Below are 23,600 nucleotides of genomic sequence, written 5' to 3'. Positions count from 1 at the left end.
GAGCCAACGAAACACAATTTCCACCACCATAACCTTCTGTATCCGCGAGATCTCATCTTGGAGCCTTCGTCGGTGCTCCGTTGAAGGGGGAATCGACCATGGAGGGCTTCTACATCAACATTCTTGCCCCTCCGATAAGTTGTGAGTAGTTTACCACATACCTACGGGTCCATAGTTATTAGCTAGATGGCTTCTTCTCTCTTTTTGGATCTCAATAAAATGTTCTCCCCCTCTCTTATCGAGATCTATTCGATGTAAACTCTTTTTGCGGTGTGTTTGTCGAGATCCAATGAATTGTGGGTTTATGATCAAGTTTATCTATGAATAATATTTGAATCTTCTCTGAATTCTTTTATGTATGATTGAGTTATATTTGCAAGTCTCTTCGAATTATCAGTTTGGTTTGGCCTACTAGATTGATCTTTCTTGCCATGGGAGAAGTGCTTAGCTTTGGGTTCAATCTTGCGTTGTCCTTTCCCAGTGACAGTAGGGGCAGCAAGGCACGTATTGTATTGTTACCATCGAAGATAACAAGATTGGGTTTATATCATATTGCTTGAGTTTATCCCTCTACATCATTTCGTCTTGTTAATGTGTTACTCTATTCTTTATGGACTTAATACTCTAGATGCAGGCAGGAGTCGGTCGATGTGTGGAGTAATAGTAGTAGATGCAAGCAGGAGTCGGTCTACTTGTCACGGACGTGATGCCTATATACATGATCATGCCTAGATAATCTCATAATTATTCGCTTCTCTATCAATTAGTCGACAGTAATTTGTTCACCCACCGTAATACTTATGCTATCTTGAGAGAAGCCACAAGTGAAACCTATGGCCCCCGGGTCTATCTCTTATCATATTTGCTTCCAATCTACTTTTATTTGCATCTTTACTTTTTGCATCTATAATATAAAATACCAAAAATAAATTTATCTTATCATACTGTCTCTATCAGATCTCACATTCGCAAGTGGCCGTGAAGGGATTGACAACCCCTTTATTGCGTTGGTTGCGAGTTCTTTGTTTGTTTGTGTAGGTGCGTGGGAATTTTGAGGAGCCTCCTACTCGATTGATACCTTGGTTCTCAAAAACTGAGGGAAATACTTACGCTACTATTGCTGCATCACCCTTTCCTCTTCAAGGCAAACCAACGCAAGCTCAAGACGTAGCAGTGCTCTCGGTGCGGCGTGGTCAATGTGATCAAGGAATGGAGAGGCTGACAGTTCAGTCCACGAGCGTAGCAAGGAAGTGCCTCCTTATTACGTGCAAAATAATGATTCCTCCACCTGACAGTAGGGACCCACCAGACGGGCCATCGTATTTCGCAAAAAAATGTTTCCCCCCTAACTGTTGGGACCCACATTCTACATCTTCGCACGCAAGGAAGCATACGTGATAGTTGGGACCCACGTGCTCGAAGCATACGTAGCGTTGTCATTTTGGTCGCGAACGTGTACGTACATACTGTCGATCGGTCTGTGTGCAGGCTGCAGCGATGAACCGTGACCGAGTAAGGAAGGGCACATGTCATAGTAGAGGCGCACACTGTCATAGTAGAGGCGCGCACGTAGCAAGTACACGGACGTACAACCAGGTAGCAAGAAAGTAAATACGGACACGTACATACATATGGGCGGCGTCTCGAATGCCTACTCGCGCATACGTACGGCCAAGGCTCGTGTACATGGAGAGGCAGCGATGGCATCCTGTTCATGGGCAGCCAACCGGCTGGGTCGGAACGGAGAAACTGCATCGTCATGTTCATCGGGTGGCAACCGGCTTGGATGGAATAGCCGATCGAAACGAGGCCTGACATATAGTAGAACAGAGGAAACGGCCTTGTGTTTGACCGCCTAGGGTCGAAACGAGATCCTGTTCATCGGGAGGGGTCTGGCGTACCGCAAAACAGAGGAAACTGACTTGTGTTTGAGTGCCTACGGTCGAAATGGGGTCCTGTTGATCGGGGGGTGTGGCGTACCACAAAACAGAGGAAACAGACTTGTGTTGGAGCGCTACGGTCGAAATGGGGGTCCTCTTCATCGAGAGGGGTGTGGCATACCGCAAAACAGGATTCCACGGGCTACTATTCATCTCCACCGTCGACCTCCTCCAGCCTCCACGGGCTACTGTTCATCCACCGTCGACCTCCTCCAGCCTCCACATGTGACTGTTCATCTACAAGCTCCTGTTCATGCAGCCTCCACCGCTCCTCCACCGGCTACTATTCAACCATCCCTCTCCACGGGGTCCTGTTCAACCACCCCTCCACAGGCTACTGTTCATCCAGCCCTCCACCAGCTACTGTTCATCTAGCCCTCCACGGGGTCTTGTTCATCCACACCCAACCGGCTCGATCGATTGGGGTCCTGTTCATCCAATGGCACCGGCCTCTACTACCACGGGGTCCTATTCATCCAACCCCCCACCGGGAACTGTTTATCCAACCCCCCCCCAACAATGCTCACTGTTCATCAAGAGGCGGCAGGTTTGATCGGCTTTAGTTAGCAGCAGTAGCAAATGAATCGCTCGATCGGGTTCAGTTAACAACAAGGGATCGATCGGGGTTCAGTAACATAGCTAGTGCAATTGCTCGGGTTCAGTACGCGAACACCTCTCCCGGGTTCACTCAGAGCCCAATGCCTCGCACCCACGTGCATACGTGTACTAGAAAAACGTGCATCGCTCGGCCCCCGACCACCCACCGTAACTGGGAACTCCCCGATATTTTTCCTCGCCCTCTCTTCTAGCATGGTTTTTTCCGTCATGGACGGCCCAAAGAATGTCATGCAACTGCGTCTCCGGCCCGCCCAGGACGAAAAGCCCATTTTCTGTTATGATTTTTTGTCATAGAAGTAGGAGCCCACCACATCTATAATGATACCGGGTTTTGTCACAATTATCGTCATAGAAGTGTCATAAGCATGACAGGAAAAAAATCGTTCGGCCCAAAATGTCACGGATGTGTCTTTTTTTGTAGTGTGAGCTTGGGCTGCCGGAGCCTGGCTCCAGGGGCTGCCACGGCCGTGCATGCCACTTTTGTTTAACCTTTCCTTTCTCCTGCATTTGAAAAAAAGTTGATGGCCCCGCTGGGGTGTGTGATGAACTATGGCACTTGTGCCACTTGCTATGCTTATTTTCTTCATGTTATGCCGTGATATCTGTGTTCCGAGTAGGTGTGGTTAGGGTAACTTAGCTCGATATGCTCGCGACAGCTTCCCACCTTGCAAGGGCATGCCCTTCAGTATCTAATGGAGCTCCCCTCCTAGTGACTCAGAAGCCGCCAGCCTCAGGAGGCGTTGTAGAGCTGCAGAGTTGTTAGAAATCTTGACAACACACCTCGTTCTTCCTTACGCGGGCGTGGGTCAGTCGTGGCTTAATGCACCACATCACGCTGCCTGGGGGCATGGACTTAAGTGGGTGCGCACGCCCATGAGCTCATTCGAGAGTGCCTCGCGAGGATTTAAGGAAGTCGAGGCTTCAGCAAGGTGTGTTTGCGGTGTGGGCGGACGCAGATGCACACACCTGCCTAGCCCCCACGCGCGGGGCGCATGAGGAGGATCGACGGGCAACTGTCGCTCTTCCTGGGTCAAGAATTAGAGGAGAGCGAAGTAAGAGGAGAAGAAAACGAACTTGGTGGATGAAAATTGCGAAAACTCCAAATTCCATTAAGAAGTTGCAAACCAGCCACAGAAAGCAAGCAAAAGAAAAGCCACGTCCGGCACCTAGACTAGTCTCCTTACCAGCGCGGAGCTAAGTGCTGCCACTAGCACGTGGGAGGGAGCCCCCGTGAGGCCCGCGGGCGACACTCAGGAGACTCCGGGGTGTGTACAGCCCCACTCATTATTACGTGAGAGTGTCACGAGCGGAGACCTTCACAGGCACGGGCCTTGATTCATGGATAGAACTTCTGGAGGAGCTAGATGTTCCAGGTGTTCTGGATGGGGATCCCGTCCTGCGTCTCCAGGTGTTCAGCGCCAGGCCTGGAGACATGGGTGATCCTGAACAGGCCCTCCCACATGGGTGAGAGCTTATGCATCCCCTCCCTGGAGAGCACCCGTCTCAGGACAAGATCACCCACCTCGAGCGTCCTGGAGCAGACGTTGTGGCAGTGGTACCACCGCAACGCCTACTGGTTCTTCGCGGCTCGGAGCAAGGCTTGGCGGCGGCGTTCCTCCCACAGCACGAGGTCCATCCCCCGCGAGGCGTTCTGGCGTACCTCGTCAAACACCAAGACCCGCACGGAGCGATGCCTGACCTCATGAGGGAGAACCACTTCAGCTCTGTAGACGAGGAAGAACGGAGTTTCGACCATCGGCTTGGTCGCGGTGGTGCGGATGGACCACAACATGGACTGGAGCTCGTCGAGCCAACCCTTGCCGCAGGCCTCGAGCTTCTTCTTGAAGGTTCTTGCCTTGAGGCCTCTCAGGACCTTCGCGTTGGCGCGCTCGGCCTGGCCATTGCTCCTCGGGTGTGCCACCAAAGCGTAGCATATCTGCGTTCCAAGGTTAGGACAGTATGTTTTGAAAAGGTTGTTAGTGAATTGCGAGTTGTTATCGGTGATGATGCGATTGGGAACCCCGAACCGGCTCATGAGGCCCTTGATGAACTTGACTGCCGAATCGGCTGGGATGGTGTGGACGGCCTCCAGCTCCGCCCACTTGGTGAACTTGTCGATGGCGACGTAGAGGTAGCGGTAGCCCCCGGGCGCTCGAGGGAACGGGCCCAGGATGTCCAACCCCCAGACCACAAACATCCATGGAAGCGGGACGGTCTAGTGGCCTTGAGCGGATTGGTGGATCTACTTGGCATGGAATTGGCAGGCTTCACAGGATCTTACCAGCTCAGTGGCGTCATTGAGCGTCGTGGGCTAGTAGAACCCACTGCGGAATGCCTTGCCCGCGAGGGTGCACGATGAGGAGTGATGCCCGCAGTCCCCGTCATGTATGTCAACAAGAAGCTCGTATCCCTGCTCCCTCGAGATGCACTACAGAGAGACGTCGTTTGGCCACTTCTGATAGAGCTCACCGTCCTGGATGCAGTATGCGGTGGCCTGGCGAGCCACGCGCTCCGCGTCCTCCTCCTTCTCCGACAGGGTCCCCTGAAGCAAGTACGCCTTGAACTCCTCAGTACAACACCCCCCCTAAGGCTCGTGGGCAAGGAGCAAGCAAGCTCCCGAGGCCGGGCCGCAAGTCGGGGTTCCCGTCGTAGGGGCTCGAGGAAGGTCCTCCTGAGGTGGTGCTGATTCTATGGCGGGGTGCTGCTAACGGCTTGAAGAGTCGTTCCTCAAAGATGACTATCTCCTGAGGCAATCGTCGGGACGCCCTCTTGGCGATGTCGTGCACCTCCTTGTTTGTGCCTGCACATGCTGCAATTCCAAGCCCAAGAACCGTTTTTCCATTTTGCGCACCTCCTCCAGGTATGCTTCCATGTGCTCATCCTTCAGTGTGTACTCTTTCTTGGAGAAGTTGATGATGAGCTGGGAGTCGGCCTTGATAGTGAGGTGCTTCACTCCCAAGGCTGCCACGGCCTTGGGATCGGCGATCAAGCCCTCGTACTCCGCAATGTTGTTGGATACCTTCTCACCCTCGTGGAAGCAGAGCTGCATGGCGTAGTAGAGCTTGTCCTAGGTGGGTGAGATGACCATGGCTCCAGCCCCCGCACCCTGACGCGTGAAGGCACCGTTGAAGTACATGACCCAGCCATCTGGTGCCTCATCGCCTGGTGTGAGGGAGCGGTCCTCGCGCACTTCATGTCTAGGGACGTCAGTCCACTCTACCATGAATTCAACAAGGGCCGCACCCTTGAGGACTCTGGTGGTGCTGAACTCCAGCTGGAATGCTTGCAGCTCGATGTTCCACTCTGCGACCCTGCCAGCAAGGTTGGGTCTCCGGAGCACCCTCTCTAGTGGGTAAGCCGATACAACCTTGATGGGGTGGCCTTGGAAATAATGGCGCAGCTTCCGGGAGGCATCGAGGAGCACGAGCAAGAGCTTTTTGGCATGGGGTAGCGTGCCCGCGTATCACGCAACACTGTGCTGACGAAGCACACCAGGTGCTCGACGAGGGCGGAAGTGCTGGTGGTATCATGTACCTCTTGAGGCTGGAGGGCCTCAGGAGCTTGGCCACTTGTGGGGACAGCCTGGGCCTTTGGAGCGCGGTCCTAAGGAGCCTAGCCGTCTGCTGGTGCCGCCGAGGCCTCATGAGCGCCATCCTGAGGCTGTGTCGTCTTGGCCGGGTGCTCGGCGCCGCTTGGCGGGCCCTTGGCATGGCACTCCTCCCTAATGGCCGCCAGCGCTGTGCTGGCAGAGTGCGGCGTGGCGGCAAGGTAGAGCACCAAGGGCTCAAGTGGAGGCAGCGCTACCATCACCGGTGGGCTGGTGAGGTATCTCTTGAGGTCTTGGAATGCCGTGTCAGACTCCGGAGTCCACTCGAACGACCCCTTCTTTTCCATCAGCTTGAAGAATGGGAGGGCGCGTTCCCCCAACTTGGAGATGAAGCATCCTAGCGAGGTCACCCAGCCCGCCAGCTTCTGCATCTCCTTGAGGGTTTGTGCCGGGATCATCTTTTCTATGGCCTTGGCTTTCTCTGGGTTGGCCTCGATCCCCCCATGCGACACCAGGAAACCCAGCAGCTTGCCGGATGGGACACAGAACACACATCTCTCCGGGTTGAGCAGCAGGTCCACCTTGCGCAGACTGGCAAGCGTCTCCTCCAGGTCTTCAATGAGGGTCCTTGCCTCCTGAGACTTCACTACTATATCATTGACGTAAGCCTCGGCGTTCCTCCCAAGCTGCTGGCCCAGGGCGATGTGCAATAGCCACTGAAAGGTTGCCCCAACATTACGCAGCCCGAATGGCATGTAGGTGTAGTAGTACACCCCACATGGGGTCAGGAAAGCCGTCTTCTCCACATCTTGCACAGCCATCTTGATTTGGTTGTAGGCCAAGAAGGCCTCTAGAAAGCATAGCAGGTCGCACTCGGCGGTGGAGTCGACAATTTGATCAATGCACGGAAGTGGGAAGGGGTCTTGAGGGCAAGCCTTGTTGAGGTTGGTGAAATCAACGCACATGCGCTCCTTCCCACCTTTCTTGGGGACAACAACCGGGTTTCCTAGCCATTCCGGGTACCGCACCTCCCGGATGACACCAGCATCCTGCAGCTTGCGAGTCTCTTGGACGATGAATGCCTGCTTCTCCGTGGACTATCGTCCTGCCTTCTGCTTCACTGGGCACACATTGGGTCACACCCTCAGGTGATGCTCGATTATTTTCCTTGGGATCCCAACCAGATCCTTGGGCTGCCACACGAACACTTCCTTGTTGGCGCGTAAGAAGCTGACCAACGCCTTTTCTTGACCTGGTGGGAGGTCGGCGCCAATGGTGAATGTGGCGCCCAACACTCTGTCTTCATCAACCGACACTTGCTTCATCTCGGCACGATCTTGGGAGAACAACTGTTTCTTCTTGGCATGTGCAGCCTCTAGGGCTCCCTCCTCACTTGGTTGTGCAGCCGCCGCGCACCTAAAGGCGAGCTTGAGGGCCAACAATGCCTCCATGGTATCTCCCACCATAGTGAGGACGCTGCTGCTCCCCGACATCTTCATGAGGTTGTAGGCGGGTGAGTTGCTGCCATGAACTTGGCCAAGGCCGGGTACCCTAGGATGGCGTTGTATGAGAGGCTGATGCGGGTGATGTCGAAGTCGATAAGCTCGGAGCGGTAGTTGTAACGGGTGCCAAAGGTGATGGGGAGGCGGATCTGCCACGGGGGGCAGGTGGAGCCGTCAACGACTCCATAGAAAGGCTTAGTGGGGCGGAGACGACCATGGGGCACATGAAGCAAGCCGAATGTCTCCACAGAGAGCATATTGAGGCCGGCCCCACCATCGATGAGGGTCTTGGTGACCACCACGTTGCATATGATGGGGGTGCAGAGCATCGGGAGCGCGCCAGCGCCTGCGGTGGTCGCGGGATGATTCCCTAAGTCGAAGGTGAGGTCAGCTTTAGGCGTCGCCCAGCCCGAGGGAGCTCCCTACAGCACGCGGGCGGCACCCACCTGGCGAAAGAACTGCTTGATGTGGCGGTCTAAGGGCGGCACCTATGAACCTCCTCCCAGGAAGCCACTGAAGACCCTAGAAAATTGAGCGGCCACGCACGTGGCGCGCCCACGAGGGCCATGGGGAGCCAGTTGGCCATGACCTTGTTGTCACCACCGGCCGCCCAAACTGCCTCCTCGTATGCTTGGATGAAACCTGCCGGATCTGTCGTGCCGTCGTAATGGGGCTGCAGCTCTAGCCTGAACTTGGGCGGCCACTACACCCGCCGTAGGGCGGGGGTGAATGCTCGGAGGCCCTCATCCCTCCGAAGGCACGCGTCGATCCGGTCGATGGAGGAGCGTCCACCATGAGGGCCGACAGCGGAGCGCAACGGACAGAGTGGCGGATCTTCGACGCACCCCTAACAGGCGCGCCAAATGTCGGTTTTTGGGTTCTGCAGACCCTTGAGAGGTTCGAACTCTAGGGTGTGTGCGAAGAACTCAACCTCCCCAGTCTGCCTACTCGCCGATCACACAGCCTAGCTCGTCGAACTCGATGAAAAAGGGACATAGCAGTTTACCCAGGTTCGGGCCACCTTGCGATGTAAAACCCTACTTCTGCTTTGTGGTGGATTGGCCTCGAGGGGCTTAGGATGAACTAGACAATGGCGAACAGCCTCAGGAGGTGAGGTGTTCTTAGGCTCGGGTGAGCTGGTGAGTGTGAGGATGGAATGGATCTGACCCCCCTCTATGGTGGTGGCTAGGTACTATTTATAGTGGCATTGGTCCTCTTCCCAAATGTAGGTGGGAAGGGATCCTACAACAGCCAAATTTGAAGGGAGACAACTAGTACATCTTATCCTGACAAAAGTAGTGTTTGCCGTCCAAAGCCTCTGGTCGTGACGCAATGGTGGGCTTGGCGATGACCTCCGTCCTGCCTTCCTGGTGGTCTTGGTCTTGTTGCACGGGAATGGAAAGCTTTGGCTGATTCCTCGAGATTCCGCACCTGCGCTTGCTTCTTTAGCACCGAAGAGGAAACTGTTACACTGTGCCCGCTGGCGCCCGCCTGGCCTTTGTTGTCATGGCTCACGTCATCTGAGCCTTGTGAGGTGTGGCTTGCATGGAGATCTCCGCTCCTTTGGAACCAGCCTAAGGAGGCTGCTCCTTGTGGAGGTCTTGGTGTCGTCCGCCTCCCTAGGCTTGGCCCCTCGCGAGGGTCTTGAGCTATCGATGTCGAAGCTGGGCCGTACCAGGTCATCGATGGAGCCACGCCGTGGGCTGTAGGCAGGCAAGTCTGGGTACCCCGGTTCCCATAACGCTGACAGCGAGGCAATCCAACATGAAGGTCGACGATTCTCCTTGTATGTTTCCAGCTCGGATGGATGTCTGTTACTCTATTTACCTTCTTTTTGCGATGCTTTGCTCGTCATGAAGATGAAGAGTGAAAACATGTTAAACTGTGAAGATGAAACCAAATAGAGGGCACCAGCAGTGATCGAACAACCGTTGATGGTTGAAGAAATAACCATGTGCATCATGGCTCGATATACACCATGACCCTTGGTGGGCGCCAACTGTCGTAGGAACGATTCCGGCAATAATAAGGGATAGGGTAAAGGAGCATGATCTATCGAGATGCATATGGGTGACACCATGGTTTTAGCGAGTTCGGGCCTCTCGCGGTGGAGATAACAGCCCTACGTCTCGTGCTCCAGAGAGGCTTTGTTTTATTTGAGTATGTATCCGAAGATTACAATGAGAGAGAGAGAGAGAGGAGAATGGATCCCCATGCTAGAGCTAAGTCCTGAGACTAATGGCGATATAGTTGGGGGAGAAGAATGAGAACCTGTCGAGCTATGCGGTGGGAGGTGGGTTATATAGGGTGCGCCACCCCCTGACCTCTTATGTTACAAATTAGAGCATCAATGCCATAATATCAGCCCACTATGAAACCTCCATTATGAAGATGATGTTTCAACTGCCTTGCCGACTGTTGGTCTATGCACGCCCGAGTGAGTCATCCAGCTGAGTGGTTGTCTGTCAACCGAGTGGATGGTACGTCTATGCGTCCGAGTTGGTAGTATGTCTGAATGATATTTATTTGGACCCACCTGCTATGTGGACCCCATGCTTTACAATATTTTGACCCTTCGTGGGCCTACCTGTTATGTGTATCCCCAACATGTACCCCTTATGTTCCCTACAAATTCGGCTAAGGGTGTAACGGGAGAACCACCGCGATAGTGCCGCCTGTTTAATTGGCAGAGCACCTTAGTGGAGAAAGCCAAAAACTGACTATCTAGGTAAGCGGAAACTGGCCGGCAATCCGAACACCGTGTTAAACGACATGTCATTAGCAATCACCATGTTAAACGAAGGGCTTCTTCATAGCATTAGCCGACGTGGGTGATGGCATAGACCTCGGCTACCTAAGATGACCACTACGCACACCGGGGGCTCGTCATCAGCCCCCACCGTCAAAATCCTATGACTAAGTGAAAGTTATAAAGTCATTATAGTCTAATTGCCTAGCTCCTATGAGGACAGACAACCTCTAGGTATTGAGACGTCAGCTAAGCGTCAAAACTGCCTCAAGGAACACCCTCCGTATATTCTACATTGGGGTAGAAGTCGACGCCTAGCCACTTTCAGTTCAAAACGATCAAACAGGAGGAATATTAAATAACAAACAACACAACCATATCAGGGAATTTTAAAGCCATACTCACTAAAACAAAATATAGTTTTTATACATCTCACATACTTCAGCATTCCGAAGTGTTATCTAAAAATACAAAGTGTCTTTTGGACACATGGCCTTAGTAACCTGGGCGCCCTCTTCCACTTCGGTAAGAACTGCTCCACGGTACGCACCTTCCCATCGGGGGGCTTCGCAGCAATGATTGCCGCATCGACCTTCCAGAAATGCATCTTCACGTAGGTGTACACCCGCCGTGATCCCTCCAGGCATGCAGATCGCTTCCAGCAATCCACCCGCGCGGCAGCCACTCGCAGCCAAGCTAGGAGGCCGAAGAAGCTGGTCGATAGTGCTTCTGTGGGCCACAGTTTGATGCAAATGTCCTGGAATGTCGGCCTTGCCATGCGGAAGAGCTCGGCCAGCTACTTCATTTGATGATTCAGCAGCTGTGGCTGTGGTGACTCCTGGAACTACTGCCAGAAGACCCTCTCCGCCTCATGAACCTCCAATTCATCGGCCGGCGTCCGCCACTCTCTTTGGGAGATCCACAAAGACCTTTGTGAAGCACCATGGCTGGGTGAGCTCAACGAACCCTTTGCTACCAAACACACATTAAAGTAAATATGGCTTACCCGCGAATATCTGATCCACTTGTTGGAGCACCTCGCGGTCAGCCTAGGCCTTGATCTGGAGCTTGGAGTGCACAAGACGGAGCTCCTTGAGGTGTTCCTTCGCTTCTTCTTCTCGGGCTGAAGGGTATCATGTGCTTCAAACACGCCCTTCAGGGTCTCCTTGACCTCTAGGACCCACACCTGGTTCTTCTCCCTAGCCTCCTTCTTGGCAGCTAGGTACTTCTCCGCCTTGGTAGCAGCAGCCTTCTGCTACTTGACCTCCTGCCGAGCATTCAAAGGCTCGGCCTTGAGCCCCTCAAGCTCGGCTAAAGCTATTGTCATTCAAACAGCTCGACATCAGCTTTTACTTAAAAAAACACTATCAATGTTCAAAATAACATTCAAGGATATGAAGCACTGACCGCTTACCTTGAGACTACTTGACCTGCTTGTTCATCAGGTCTAGGTCCTACTAGAACCTCTTGAGCTTCCGGTTCATCTCCGCAATCTCCTTGGAGGCGAAGCACAAAGACAAGGTTGGAACCTGCACGCAAGCACTTTATAATGAGCCCCATGATCAATCTATTGATACTCCGGACAAGCATCCTGTCACATCGGGCAGAGTCCTGGGGGCTACTCATTCTGCTCCTCCTATATTTTGATCCCAACGTCAGTTTCTTCAAACTAGCCTTGGGCTCGGGGGCTACTCACTAGTTGTGCCGCCTAAAATGCCATGAGAAGATGTCTTTGGACATATACATGGATTTGTAAAGTAAACCTAAACAGAGAAATTATTTTTTGCATAAGGGCAGAAGAGTACCTCAAAGCTTGTGACAAGGCCCTTGAAGACCTCCCGCATTCCATCCTCCGCGGACTAGAAGCCCTAGAGCGTGGCGCCAACCAAGGCGCGGTGCTCTTCCTTGAGGTAGGAGCCCGTTAAGGCTGCCTCCATTTCCTTAGTCCACCCCACACTAGCCCGCCCTTGGGCGGAAGGTGTGGGCAAAACCTCAGAGCTCGATACTAGAGCCTGGGCACGAGGGTCTGCAACTACAACGATGGAGCCGGAGTGGACTTCGGATGGACTGATGGTTGGCTCAACCCCTCATTTTCGACCTCGGGGACTCCGTCCCCTTAGCCTTGTGGGGCCGAGGTCTCAACCTCGGCCATGATAGCCTACTCTTCGACCCCCATCATGTCAACATGGGGGACCGAAGTATACTTTACTACCCCCAGCCAACCTTGAGCTGGGGGAGGAGTGGCGGGATCTGGCGTCGCGCTGGTCGATGGCAACCTGCTTGAGGAGTCACTGGGGTGCACCTCTTGCAGACTGTGGAAAGATGCTTGTGTAAGTTTTATCCTGCTGAAAGGACTTGGTACAAAACAAACATAAAACGGGGGCGTACCCCCGGGGTGTGATACATCTCCAACATATCTATAATTTTTGATTGTTCCATGCTATTATATTACCCGTTTTGGATGTTTATGGGCTTTACTTTACACTTTCATATCATTTTTGGGATTAACCTACTAACCGGAGGCCCAGCCCGAATTGTTATTTTTTTTGCCTATTTCAGTGTTTCAAAGAAAAGGAATATCAAACGGAGTCCAAACGGAATGAAACCTTCGGGGGCGATCTTTTTGGAACAAACGCAATCCAGGAGACTTGGAGTGGGCGTCAAGAAGCAGCCGAGGCGGCCACGAGGGTGCCTGGCGCGCCCAAGGGGGGTGGGCGCGCCCCCCAGCCCTGTGGGCCCCTCATGGCTACCCTGACCAACTTCCTTCGCCTATATATATCTATGTACCCTAAAAACATGCAGGGGCACCACGAAAACCTATTTCCACTGCCGCAACCTTCTCTATCCATGAGATCCCATCTTGGAGCCTTCGCCGGCGCTACGCCGGAGGGGGAATCGACCACGGAGGGCTTCTACATCAAAACCATAGCCTCTCCGATGAGTTGTGAGTAGTTTACCACAGACCTTCGGGTCCATAGTAATTAGCTAGATGGCTTCTTCTCTCTCTTTGAATCTCAATATAATATTCTCCTCGATCTTCTTGGAGATCTATTCGATGTAACTCTTTTTGCAGTGTGTTTGTCGAGATCCGATGAATTGTGGGTTTATGATCAAGTTTATCTATGAGAAATATTTGAATCTCCTCTGAATTTTTTTATGGATGATTGGTTATCTTTGCAAGTCTCTTCGAATTATCAGTTTGGTTTGGCCTACTAGATTGATCTTTCTTGCAATGGGAGAAGTGCTTAGCTTTGGGTTCAATCTTGCGGTGTCCTTTCCCGGTGACAGCAGGGGCAGCAAGGCACATATTGTATTGTTGCCATCGAGGATAAAAAGATGGGGTTTATATCATATTGTTTGAGTTTATACCTCTACATCATGTCATCTTTCCTAATGCATTACTCTGTTCTTATGAACTTAATACTCTAGATGCATGTTGGATAGCGGTCGATGTGTGGAGTAATAGTAGTAGATGCAGAATCGTTTCGGTCTACATGTCGCGGACGTGATGCCTATATACATGATCATGCCTAAATAATCTCATAACTATGCACTTTTCTATCAATTGCTCGACAGTAATTTGTTCACCCGGCGTAATACTTATGTTATCTTGAGAGAAGCCACTATTGGAAACATGCCCTAGAGGCAATAATAAAATGGTTATTATTATATTTCCTTGTTCATGATAATTGTCTATTGTTCATCCTATAATTGTATTAACTGGAAACCGTAATACATGTGTGAATTCATAGACCACGACATGTCCCTAGTGAGCCTCTAGTTGACTAGCTCGTTGATCAATAGATGGTTATGGTTTCCTGACCATGGACATAGGATGTCATTGATAACGGGATCACATCATTAGGAGAATGATGTGATTGACAAGATCCAATCCTAAGCATAGCACAAGATCGTGTAGTTCGTTTGCTAAAGCTTTTCTAATGTCAAGTATCATTTCCTTAGACCATGAGATTGTGCAACTCCCGGATACCGTAGGAATGCTTTGGGTGTGCCAAACGTCACAACGTAACTGGGTGGCCAAAAAGGTGCACTACGGGTATTTCCGAAAGTGTCTGTTGGGTTGGCACGAATCGAGACTGGGATTTGTCACTCCGTGTAACGGAGAGGTATCTCTAGGCCCACTCGGTAGGACATCATCATAATGTGCCGGTAACGAGATTGAATAAGGTATCGGGATACCGACGATCGAATCTCGGGCAAGTACTATATCGGTAGACAAAGGGAATTGTATACGGGATTGATTTAATCCTTGACATCGTGGTTAATCCGATGTGACCATCGTGGAACATGTGTGAGCCAACATGGGTATCCAGATCCTGCTGTTGGTTATTGGCCAGAGAGTTGTCTCGGTCATGTCTGCATGATTCCCGAACTTGTAGGGTCTACACACTTAAGGTTCGATGACGCTAGGGTTATAAACGAAGTTTGTATGTAGTTACCGAATGTTTTTCGGAGTCCCGTATGAGATCTCGGATGTCACGAGGAGTTCTGAAATGGTCCGGAGGTAAAGATTTATATATGGGAAGTCCTGTTTTGGTCACCGGAAAATTTCGGGTGCTATCGGTAATGTACCGGGACCACCGGGAGGGTCCCGGGGGTCCACCAGGTGGGGCCATCGGCCCCAGAGGGCTGTGTGGGCCAAGTGTGGGAGGGGACCAGCCCCAGGTGGGCTGGTGCACCCCCCCCAAGGGCCTAATGCACCTAGGGTTGAAAACCCTATGGGAGGGGGCGCCTCCACCTTGCCTGGGGGGCAAGTCTCCCCCTCCTGGCCGCCGCCCGTCCCCTCTAGTTGGGATCTAGAGGGAGCCGGCCCCCTCTCCCCTTCCCCTATATATAGTGGGGGTTTTGGGGCTGCCAAACGCACGAGTTTTCCTCTCTACTGGCGTAGCCCTACCCCTCTCCCTCCTCGTCTCTCGGCAGTGCTTGGCGAAGCCCTGCTAGAGTGCCACGCTCCTCCATCACCACCGCGCCGTTGTGCTGCTGCTGGATGGAGTCTTCCCCAACCTCTCCCTCTCTCCTTTCTTCATCAAGGAATGGGAGACGTCACCGGGTTGTACGTGTGTTGAACGTGGAGGCACCGTTGTTTGATGCTTAGATCGGATTTGGCCGCGATCTGAATCACTTCGTGAACGACTCCACCGACCGCGTTCTTCTAACGCTTCCGTATCGCGATCTTCAAGGGTATGAAGATGCACTCCCCTCTCTCTTGTTGTTAGTATCTCCATAGATTGATCTTGGTGATGCGTAGAAAATTTTGAATTTCTGCTACGTTCCCCAACAGTGGCATCATGAGCTAGGTCTATTGCGTAGATTCTATGCACGAGTAGAACACAAGTAGTTGTGGGTGTTGGTTTTGTTCAATATGATTACCGTTACTAGTCCTATCTTGTTTCGACGGTATTGTGGGATGAAGCGGCCCGGACCGACCTTACACGTACACTTACGTGAGACATGTTCCACCGACTAACATGCACTTGTTGCATAAGGTGGCTAGAGGGTGCCAGTCTCTCCCACTTTAGTCGGATCGGATTCGATGAAAAGGGTCCTTATGAAGGGTAAATAGCAATTGGCATATCACGTTGTGGTTTTGGCGTAGGTAAGAAACGTTCTTGCTAGAAACCTATAGCAGCCACGTAAAAAACTTGCAACAACAATTAGAGGACGTCTAACTTGTTTTTGCAGCATATGCCGTGTGATGTGATATGGCCAAGAAGGATGTGATGAATGAGATATATGTGATGTATGAGATTGATCATATTCTTGTAATAGGAATCACGACTTGCATGTCGATGAGTATGACAATCGGCAGGAGCCATAGGAGTTGTCTTTAATTATTGTATGACCTGTGTGTCACTGAATAACGCCATGTAATTACTTTACTTCATTACTAAACCATTAGCTATAGTAGTAGAAGTAATAGTTGGCGAGACAACTTCATGGAGACACGATGATGGAGATCATGATGATGGAGATCATGGTGTCATGCCGGTGACGATGATGATCATGGTGCCCCGAAGATGGAGATCAAAAGGAGCAAAATGATATTGGCAATATCATGTCACTATTTGATTGCATGTGATGTTTATCATGTTTATGCATCTTATTTGCTTAGAACGACGGTAGTAAATAAGATGATCCCTCATAATAATTTCAATAAAGTGTTCCCCCTAACTGTGCACCTTGCGAAAGTTCGTTGTTTCGAAGCACCACGTGATGATCGGGCGTGATAGATTCTAACATTCACATACAGCGGGTGTAAGCCAGATTTACACGCGCGAAACACTTAGGTTGACTTGACGAGCCTAGCATGTGCAGACATGGCCTCGGAACACAAGAGACCGAAAGGTCGAACATGAGTTGTATAGTGGATACGATCAACATGAAGATGTTCACCGACGATGACTAGTTCGTCTCACGTGATGATCGGACACGGCCAAGTAGACTCGGATCATGTATCACTTAGATGACTAGAGGGATGTCTATCTGAGTGGGAGTTCATAAGATGAACTTAATTATCCTGAACATAGTCAAAAAGGTTTTTGCAAATTATGTCGTAGCTCGTGCTTTAGTTCTGATGTGCTAGATATGTTCCTAGAGAAAAATTACTTGAAAGTTTATAGTAGCAATTATGCGGACTGGGTCCGTAAACTGAGGATTGTCCTCATTGCTGCGTAGAAGGATTATGTCCTTAATGCACCGCTCAGTGTGCTGAACCTCGAACATCGTCTATGGATGTTGTGAACATCTGATATACACGTTTTGATGACTACATGATAGTTCAGTAATGTTAAACGGTTTAGAATTATGGCGCCCAAGATATTTTTTGAAACATCGCGGAACATATGAGATGTTCGAAGGGCTGAATTTCAGGCTCGTGCCCACGTCAAGAGGTATGAGACCTCCGACAAGTTTCTTAGCCTACAAACTAATTGAGAAAAGCTCAATCATTGAGCTTGTACTCAGATTGTCTGGGTACAAAAATCACTTGAATCGAGTGGGAGTTAATCTTCCAGATGAGATACTGATGTTTCTCCAAAGTCATTGCCACCAAGCTACTAGAGCTTCATGATGAACTATAACCTATCAGGGATAGATATGATGATCCTTGAAATATTTGCAATGTTTGACACCGCAAAAGTAGAAATCAAGAAGGAGCATCAATTATTGATGGTTAGTGAAACCACTAGTTTCAAGAAGGGCAAGGGAAAGAAGCGATACTTCATGAAATGGCAAATCAGTTGCTGCTCTAGTGAAGAAACCCAAGGTTGAAACCAAACCCTAGACTAAGTGCTTCTGTAATGAGGGGAACGGTCACTGAAGCAGGACTACCCTAGATACTTGGTAGATGAGAAGGCTGGCAAGGTCGATAGAAGTATATTGGATATACATTATATTAATGTGTACTTTACTAGTACTCCTAGTAGCACCAGGGTATTAGATACCGGTTCGGTTGCTAAGTGTTGTTAACTCGAAATAAAAGCTGCGGAATAAACGGAGACTAGCTAAAGGTGAGATGACGATATGTGTTGGAAGTGTTTCCAAGCTTGATGTGATCAAGCATCGCATACTCCCTCTACCATCGAGATTGGTGTTAAACCTAAATAATTGTTATTTGGTGTTTGCGTTGAGCATAGACATGATTGGATTATGTCTATCGCAATACGGTTGTTCATTTAAGAAGAATATTGGTTACTCTGTTTATTTGAATAATACCTTCAATGGTCTTGTACCTAAAATGAATGGTATATTGAATCTCGATCGTAGTGATACACATGTTCATGCCAAAAGATATAAGATAGTAACGATAGTACCACATACTTGTGGCATTGCCACTTGAGTCATATTGGTATAAAACGCATGAAGAAGCTCCATGTTGATGGATCTTTGGACTCACTCGTTTTTGAAAAGATTGAGACATGCGAACCATGTCTATTGGTGTATACGCATGAAGAAACCCCATGCAGATGGATCATTTGGACTCACTTGATTTTAAATCACTTGAGACATGCAAATCATACCACATGGGCAAGATGACTGAAAAGCCTCGGTTTCAGTAAGATGGAACAAGAAAGCAACTTGTTGGAAATAATACATTTTGATGTGTGCAGTCTAATGAGTGTTGAGGCACGCAGTGGATATCGTTATGTTCTTACTTCATAGATGATTTGAGTAGATACTTAGTATATTTACTTGATGAAACACAAGTATGAATTATTGAATGGTTCAAGTAATTTCAGAGTGAAGTTGAAGATCGTCGTGACAAGAGGATAAAATGTCTATGATATGATCATAGAGATGAATATCTGAGCTGCGAGTTTGGTACACAATTGAGACATTGTGGAAATTGTTTCACAACTAACACCGCCTGGAACACCATAGTGTGATGGTGTGTCCGAACATCATAGATGTACCCCATTGGATATGGGGCATACCATGATGTCTCTTATCGAATTACCACTATCGTTCATGGGTTAGGCATTAAAGACAACCACATTCACTTTAAATAGGGCACCATGTTATTCCGTTGAGATGACACCGTATGAACTATGGTTTAGAGAAACCTAAGCTATCGTTTCTTGAAAGTTTGGGGCTGCGACGCTTATGTGAAAAAAGGTTTCATCCTGATAAGCTCGAACCCAAAGCGGATAAATACATCTTCATAGGACACCCAAAACAGTTGGGTATACCTCCTATTTCAGATCCGGAAGCAAAAGTGATTGTTTCTAGTAACGGGTCCTTTCTCGAGGAAAAGTTTCTCTCGAAAGAATTGAGTGGGAGGATGATGGAGACTTGATATGGTTATTGAACCGTCACTACAACTAGTGTGTAGCAGGGCACAGGAAGTTGTTCCTGTGGCACCTACACCAATTGAAGTGGAAGCTGATGATAGTGATCATGAAGCCTCGGATCAAGTCACTGCCGAACCTCGTAGGACGACAAGGATGCGTACTACTTCAGAGTGGTACGGTATTCCTGTCTTGGAGGTCATGTTGCTAGACAACAATGAACCTATGAGCTATGGAGAAGCGATGGTGGGCCCGGATTCCGACGAATGGCCCGAGGCCATAAAATCTGGGAGAGGATCCATGTATGAAAACAAAGTATAGACTTTGGAAGAACTACTCGATGGTCGTAAGGCTGTTGAGTACAAATGGATTTTAAAAGGAAGACAGACAATGATGGTAAGTGTCACCATTAAGAAAGCTCGACTTGTCGCTAAGATGTTTTCCGACAAGTTCAAGGAGTTGATTACGGTGAGAATTTCTCACTCGTAGCGATGCTAAGAGTCTGTTGGAATTATATTAGCAGTTACTGCATTATTTATGAAATCTTGCAGATAGGATGTCAAAACATTGTTTCCTCGACGATTTTCTTGAGGAAAGGTTGTATGTGATACAACCAGAAGGTTTTGTCAATCCTGAAAGATGCTAACAAGTATGTAAAGCTCCAGTAATCCTTCTAAGGACTTGAGTAAGCATCTCAGAGTTGGAATATACGCTTTGATGAGATGATCAAATATTTTGGGTTTATACAAAGTTTATGAGAAACTTGTATTTCCAAAGAAGTGAGTGGGAGCACTATATCATTTCTGATGAGTATATGTTGTTGACATATTGTTGATCGGAAATGATGTAGAATTTCTGGAAAGCATATAGGGTTATTTGAAAAGTGTTTTTCAATGGAAAACCTGGATTAAGCTGCTTGAACATTGAGCATCAAGATCTATAAGGATAGATCAAAATCACTTGATAGTACTTTCAAATGAGTATGCACCATGACAAGATTTTGATGGAGTTCAAAATAGATCGGCAAATAAGGAGTTCTTGGCTGTGTTATAAGGTGTGAGTATTGAGTAAGACTCAAGACCTGACCACGACAGAAGAGAGAGAATGGATGAAGGTTGTCCCCTATGCTTCAGACATAGGCTCTACAGTATGCTATGTTGTGTACCGCACCTGAAGTGTTCCTTGCCATGAGTCAGTCAAGGGGTACAAGAGTGATCCAAGAATGGATCACATGACAGCGGTCAAACTTATCCTTAGTAACTAGTGGACTAAGGAATTTTCTCAATTATGGAGGTGGTAAAAGAGTTCGTCGTAAAGGGTTACGCCGATGCAAACTTTGACACTAATCTGGGTGACTCTGAGAAGTAGACCGGATTTGTATAGTAGAGCAGTTATTTGGAATAGTTCCAAATAGCGCATGGTAGCTGCATCTAGTAGATGACATAGATATTTGTAAAGCACACACGGATCTGAAAGGTTCAGACCCGTTGACTAATAAACCTCTCTCACAAGCGAGATATGATCAAACACCATGGGTGTTGGATTCAATGCAATCACATAATGATGTGAACTAGATTATTGACTCTAGTGCAAGTGGGAGACTATTGGAAATATGCCCTAGAGGCAATAATAAAATGGTTATTATTAAATTTCCTTGTTCATGATAATTGTCTATTATTCATGCTATAATTGTATTAACTGGAAACCGTAATACATGTGTGAATTCATAGACCACGACATGTCCCTAGTGAGCCTCTAATTGACTAGCTCGTTGATCAATAGATGGCTATGGTTTCCTGACCATGACATAGGATGTCATTGATAACGGGATCACATCATTAGGAGAATGATGTGATTGACAAGACCAAATCCTAAGCATAGCACAAGATCGTGTAATTCGTTTGCTAAAGCTTTTCTAATGTCAAGTATCATTTCCTTAGACCATGAGATTGTGCAACTCCCGGATACCGTAGGAATGCTTTGGGTGTGCCAAACATCACAACGTAAATGGGTGGCTATAAAGGTGCACTACGGGTATTTCCGAAAGTGTCTATTGGGTTGGCACGAATCGAGACTGGGATTTCTCACTCCGTGTAACGGAGAGGTATCTCTCGGCCCACTCGGTAGGACATCATCATAATGTGCACAATGTTACCAAGGAGTTGATCACGGGATGATGTGTTACGGAATGAGTAAAGAGACTTGCCGGTAACGAGATTGAACAAGGTACCGGGATACTGACGATTGAATCTCGGGCAAGTACTATATAGGTAGACAAAGGGAATTGTATACGAGATTGATTGAATCCTTCACATTGTGGTTCATCCGATGATATCATCGTGGAACATGTGGCAGCCAACATGGGTATCCAGATCCCGCTGTTGGTTATTGGCCAGAGAGTTGTCTCGGTCATGTCTGCATGAATCCCGAACCCGTAGGGTCTACACACTTAAGGTTCGATGATGCTAGGGTTATAAAGGAAGTTTGTATATGGTTACCAAATGTTGTTGGGAGTCCCGGATGAGATCCCGGACGTCACGAGGAGTTCCGGTCCAGAGGTAAAGATTTATATATGGGAAGTCTTGTTTTGGTCACCGGAAAAGTTTCGGGTGCTATCGGTAATGTACTGGGACCACCGGGAGGGTCCCGGGGGTCCACCAGGTGGGGCCACCGGCCCCAGAGGGCTGCGTGGGCCAAGTGTGGGAGGGGACCAGCCCCAGGTGGGCTGGTGCGCCCCCAAGGGCCCAAGGCGCCTAGGGTTGAAAAACCCTAGGGGAGGGGGCGCCTCCACCTTGCTTGGGGCGCAAGTCTCCACCTCCTGGCTGCCGCCCCTCCCCTCTAGATGGGATCTGGAGGGGGCTGGCCCCCTCACCCCTTCCCCTTTATATAGTGGGGGTTTTGGGGCTGCCAAATGCACGAGTTTTCCTCTCTACTGGCGCAGCCCTACCCCTCTCCCTCCTCGTCTCTCGCAGTGCTTGGCGAAGCCATGCTGGAGTGCCACGCTCCTCCATCACCACCATGCCGTTGTGCTGCTGCTGGATGGAGTCTTCCCCAACCTCTCCCTCTCTCCTTGCTGTATCAAGGCATGGGAGACGTCACTGGGCTGTACGTGTGTTGGACATGGAGGCACCGTTGTTCGGTGCTTAGATCGGATTTGGCCGCGATCTGAATCGCTTCATGGACGACTCCACCGACCGCGTTCTTGTAACGCTTCCGCATCGCGATCTTCAAGGGTATGAAGATGCACTCCCCTCTCTCTCGTTGCTAGTATCTCCATAGATTGATCTTGGTGATTCATAGAAAATTTTGAATTTCTGCTACGTTCCCCAACAGCCACTAGTGAAACCTATGGCCCCCCGATCTATCTTTTATCATATAAGTCTCACATCTACTTTATTTTGCAATATTTACTTTCCAATCTATATCATAAAAATACCAAAAATATTTATCTTATCTTATTATCTCTATTAGATCTCACTTTTGCAAGTTACCTTGAAGGGATTGGCAACCCCTTTATCGCGTTGGTTGCGAGGTTCTTGTTTGTTTGTGTAGGTACAAGGGACTTTTGAGAAGCCTCCTACTGGATTGATACCTTGGTTCTCAAAAACTGAGGGAAATACTTACGCTACTTTGCTGCATCACCCTTTCCTCTTCAAGGGAAAACCTACGCAGTTCTCAAGAGGTAGCAAGAAGGATTTCTGGCGCCGTTGCCGGGGAGGTCTTCGCTCAAGTCAGGACATACCAAGTGCCCATCACAAACTCATCTCCCTCGCATTACATTATTTGCCATTTGCCTCTCATTTTCCTCTCCCCCACTTCACCCCTGCCATTTTATTTGCCCTCTCTGTACCGTTTGCCTTCCCTTTGCTATGTCCGAATTGAAAAGAACTAAGGGTTCTTTCCAAGGTTTTAGTACCTTGGATAGTCCCTCTATTCTCTCTAAGCTCATAAATAATGATGCTATGGAAAGACCTACCAGGGTTATCAATGAAAGCTTGAATATCCGTTATTTACTTGATGAGACTTTAAAAGATGCTTGGGATAGGCTATTAAGGATTCGAGCTAGCTATGTGCCACAATATCAAATTGAGATATACTTAAAAAGCTTTTATGTTGGCTTACCCGCTTCTTTCAAGCAAGTTCTAGATTCTATTTTTGAAGGAGGTTTTCTTGAAGGGGATGCTATTGATACCTATGAAAAAAATGAAAACCATATTTGAGCACCCCATGAATGATAAGGTTGAATCCACCACTCTTTTATGCTTTTATCAAAACAAAATTATCAAAGAGATGAAGGCTAGCTTAGATGCAAATTTTTGTAATGTGCTTAATCTCTCTTCCTCCATTAATGGCAATGTGCTTTCCCAAAATAGAAGGATGAATGCTATAGAAAGAAAATTCTCTCTTTTCTTTCCCAATACCAAAGATGGCAATACT

This window comes from Triticum dicoccoides, chromosome 7B (assembly GCF_002162155.2).
Source record: "Triticum dicoccoides isolate Atlit2015 ecotype Zavitan chromosome 7B, WEW_v2.0, whole genome shotgun sequence".
NCBI lineage: Eukaryota > Viridiplantae > Streptophyta > Magnoliopsida > Poales > Poaceae > Triticum > Triticum dicoccoides.
The sequence above is the reverse complement of the archived record's forward strand: the minus strand, read 5'-3'. Positions refer to the sequence as shown.